This window comes from Coregonus clupeaformis, chromosome 40 (genome assembly GCF_020615455.1).
Source record: "Coregonus clupeaformis isolate EN_2021a chromosome 40, ASM2061545v1, whole genome shotgun sequence".
NCBI classification, from domain to species: Eukaryota; Metazoa; Chordata; class Actinopteri; order Salmoniformes; family Salmonidae; genus Coregonus; species Coregonus clupeaformis.
In genome coordinates this window covers 26,104,223-26,109,214 of record NC_059231.1, presented here as the reverse complement: position 1 = coordinate 26,109,214, position 4,992 = coordinate 26,104,223, and positions in this window count along the sequence as shown.

Genomic DNA, 4,992 nt, shown 5'->3' with positions numbered 1-4,992 from the left:
TGTAACTCCCTTCAATGTATTCTGAACATTTCATGACTCTACGACCAAGACAATATATTCGAAATAGCTTCTGAATTTTCATAATTGTATGTTTGTTATTGGGAAAATATGGTCATTTTTTAAATTTCCTGAAAATTTTCTGGTTTTGAAGATAATAGGTTTTCATGCGACAGCGACAATGCGGCTCCGTGTGCATACCTGACTCTGTGTTTCCTGCTGTACTCTATGTTCTGTGTTCCATTCATGAGTGGACCAGGCCTCAGCTCTCTGGGCACATGTGGGTGATGGAGGAGCTGGATTGGCTGGATTTATCTACAGTCCGTCAGGGAAGTGAGTCCCCCGGGCACACAACAATTCTATCAAGTTCTCACAAACAGTTTAATAGTGAACGAGTACCTGAGGAAACATCGATGAACAGGCTAATTAATCTCAAATAGGTTTTGGAGCGCCTCCATGCCAAATGTTTCCCCCCTCTAGAGACGCCAGGTCAGGTGGCACCCATTTCTGTATCCATGTCTGGGGAAGATAGGGTCATAAGAAACACAATTAAATAGTCTCTATGAAACGCACAGAACATATCCAAAGATATTAACCCATAAAAATGTGGTTGTAGAGCATGGAGATTCTAAGTTTGAAAACACATACCCTGTAGGGTATCTACATGGACTGAGATATTACACAGATCTAGGATCAGCTTACCCTGTCCAAACCCTAACCATAATGGGGGAAAACCCAAAACTGACCTTAGATCAGGATCCAGGGTAAGGTGTCATTTTCAAAAGACAATATTCAAAACAATTTACCACAGAAAACATGGTCATTAATTACAATGACCATAATCCAGGGTCAACTTCATCCTACTTGTATGGCGACAGAGGCATCACTCTCGGACCTACACACAAAGACAGTGCCCCCTAGTGGTGGCACAGAGAATATAAATATTCCCATTATAAAGTCTGATCACATTCAAGGTTCAAAGTCCAGATTGATTCTCCTTGGTTCCTGACAAATATTGCAACCTTATTCTGAATGACTATGGGGGTTTCCACATGAACATTTTTTATAAAAAAATGTATGCACTCACTAACTGTAAGTCGCTCTGGATAAGAGCGTCTGCTAAATGACTAAAATGTAAAATGTAATGGGTAATGCTTGGCTTTGTTATGGGAATAGGATTTGTTATGGGAACTCATGCTGTGGAATAAGCTGTCTGTCACCACATTGCTCCAACACAGCCACCTCCTAATCCCCAACCCTTCCCAGGAGGATGGTCAGTAGGTGCCAACCCTAACATTAACTAAAAGCTTGAGTAATCCCTGGGCCTGTGGGACAGGACCCGGCCAGAACAATCTCTCACTGAAACCATGCCCTAACATCACTCATCCCTCCGCATATTGTTGAATTGAGCAAAATATCTTTCATTGCTTTTGACAATGATGAGAAAAACAATGTGGATGATGTGAGGTGGGAGGATAGTGGGAAAAATCTTGCTGACAGGGCAAAGGGGTTAAGCTGATGAGAGCAAGTCTTTCATTAAGACCTTGGTTAACACACTGATTCACAGTATCTCCCAGGTGTTCTAATACTGAGGGGAAAAGACAGCTGACAGACAATGGAGTGAATTACAATTATAATCTATGTTATGTGTTTATATTCATTACGTTGACATAAAATGCGATTGTTGTTTAACAATTGGATAAATTGTAGATCAATCTGTCAGTAATAAGTAATTATACAACTTCTTAGAAGTTAGCTGTAGCCATGTCGAATACAGAAACACAATAGCATAATGGCAGAAAGCAGAACAGTTAGAGAAAAATAGTAGAGCAAGAGACAGAGAGAAAGAGAGAGACAGAGAGAGACAGAGAAAGACAGAGAGAGACAGAGAGAAAGAGAGAGAGACAGAGAGAAAGAGAGAGACAGAGAGAGAAAGAGAGACAGAGAGACAGAGAGAGACAGAGAGTGAGAAGCAGGGAGAGAGAGAGAGAGAGAGAGAGAGAGAGAGAGAGAGAGAGAGAGAGAGAGAGAGAGAGAGAGAGAGAGAGAGAGGGGGGAAGTGATAGATAAGAGCCATGCAGGGGGCCTTGCTGAGCCTGTAAAGCTCCTAAGTCAAGATTCTAGAATGCATTGCAGCTCCATGGGGTTTCCTGTGAGCTTGTGTTCTTCTCACGCACCCCTGTCTGCTCCCTCAGACCCAGTCACTGTAGGGTCCGTGCTATCCGGGATCCTTGGAATGTCCCTATCCCATTGAAGTTTGCATTTTAAATGGGTTAGGGTAAGGGTAGGGTCAGGGTAGGGTTAAGGTTTAGGGTAAGGACGTCCCAAAGATACTGGATAGCACTGACCGTCACTTTAGTGTCCACCATCCAGCTGCAGCAGGCAGCAGGTATGCTCATATTCCAGACACAATGACACAAACTAAGGAACTGTGATGTTCTGTTGGTTATGTCCTGTGAGCTGTGGGTTAGGGTCAGGGGTTAAAGATGTAGGATCATGTGACAGGATCACGTCACTGTGCCTGCTGTAGCTGGGTGGGTAGAAGACCGACATAGATCTAGGATCAGTTTACCCTCTCAAAATCCTATCCGACATTGACCATAGATCATTGTAGGGGCTGGATTCAATCCATAGCATCGAAGATCAGCGTTGTAGCGCGGTTGAAAGGTAAAGGTTGTTTTTGATCAATCACACTATAACGCTGATCTTCGGTGCTACGGATTTAATCCAGCCCTAGGTCAGCGTTTAGGGGCAATTCCAACCTACAGAGAGCCAGTACCACCCCGCCTTTTCTGTGTGTGTTTGTGGTCTGTCTGTGATGTTTCAGGTTGACAGAGAGCCAGGGATCACCCACAGTGACTGTAGCCTGAGAACAGAGCCCAGACTGAGCCATCTGGAGGAGCTCACAGTGTGTTCGGTCAGACTAATGATGCAAACATACACAACCTCACACACACTGTCATCATGGAGATGTCCCACAGGGATGACAGGTGTAGTGGAGCGGTCTAGCTGTGTGTATGTGTGTGTGTGTGTGTGTGTGTGTGTGTGTGTGTGTGTGTGTGTGTGTGTGTGTGTGTGTGTGTGTGTGTGTGTGTGTGTGTGTGTGTGTGTGCCTAAGGCAGGGCGGGGAAGGCATAATGTCTACAACTGTTGTTAAGTCATCTGCGTTCCATGCATCTGATCCAAGGTGAGTCACTATCCATACGGCCAAGTTTTGGGAAGGTCTTCAGGACAATGTTGTGCTATAATCACATTTTTTCCCTTTGTATGTTTTCCTGAGTTTTGTTGTTTGGAGGCTGTATGCTCATAAATTATGTTAACAGTAAGTTGGCATTAGCAGGGCAAGGGACTTGGGCTAAAGGCAAATAGCCTCCAAATAACACTCACATGGCTTAACCATTTCCAAATGCGGGGGTGAACCATGATAATCCAGAGTTTGGAAACTACCCATCCCCAAAGGGATCCCCCTTCTCTTTGTGGTTCGGTCTTCCCTCCTCTCAGTGCCCAAAATGAAATAACAACACAAGGCAAGTATCCCTGGATCGTGATCAATTACATCATTTTTTGGACAATCAAAACTATCCCCCAGAGAGAGTGACATAGTAGACCGGGTGGATCTGTGCTCGTTTGTTGGGTCTTCCTTCTCCACCACACTGCAGTGTTGGTGACATCAGGCGGATAAGGCCTATGGCTGTTCCAGAGCGGGACGCTCTGTGCCCTGAGGTGAGCTGTCACAATGCATCAGTCACTCACCTTTAACACATTAAGACGTTGTTTCCTGGCACACAGTCCTGGCCTAATCCACAGACCACAGCTCTTATTGCTAATCTGTTTTTAGGATTAGAGCAGAGAGGCTAAACACCTAGCCTATCAGTGGTCATCAACACATCAATGCGAATACTGGATCAATAGATGAACAGAGCATATACATGTACACTGGGTGGTTCAAGCCTTGAATGCTGATTGACTGACAGCAGTGGTATATAAGACTGCATACCACGGGTATGACAAAACTTTTTTTTTTACTGCTCTAATTACGTTGGTAAACAATTTATAATAGCAATAAGGCATCTTGGGGGTTTGTGATATATGGCCAATATACCATGGGCTAAGGGCTGTTTCCAGGCACTCCGCATTGCATCGTTCATAAGAACAATCCTTAGCCGTGGTATATTGGCCATATACCACACACCCCTGGGCCTTATTGCTTAAGTATACACTGAGTGTACAAAACATAAAGAAACACCTTCCTAATATTGAGTTACACCCTCTTTTGCCCTCAGAACAGCCTCAATTCATCGGGGCATGGACTCTACAAGGTGTCGAAAGCGTTCCACAGGGATGCTGGCCCATATTGACTCCAATGCTTCCCACAGTTGTGTCAAGTTAGCTGGATGTCTTTTGTGTGTTGGACCATTCTTGATACACATGGGAAACTGTTGAGCGTGAAAAACCCAGCAGCGTTGCAGTTCTTGACATCCTCAAATCAGTGCGCCTGTCATCTACTACCATACCCTGTTCAAAGGCACTTAAATCTTTTGTTTTGCCCATTCACCCTCTGAATGGCACACATACACAATCCATGTCTCAATTCTTAAAAATCCTTCTTTAACCTGTCTCCTCTCCTTCATCTACACTGAAGTGGATTTAACAGGTGAAATCAATAAGGGATCAAAGCTTTTACCTGCATTCATCTGGTCAGTCTATGTCATGGAAAGAGCAAGTGTTCCTAATGTGTTCTACACTTAGGTGTATACACATCCAAATCTGACACAGGAGCTGAACAGAAAATGGAGTGTTTACTGCTCCTAAAAGTGATCTTAATTGAAGCCCTCTGTGAAACTGTCAACAAACCATGTTCCCACAGACCTTATATGAGCAATCCTAGACACCAGTTCTGTTCTTGAACCAAGCATATCAACAGGTGACTTCTGTAACAAACATAGCATGAATAATAATTTAGTATAAAACGTATATTTTTATTTATTGCTTCAT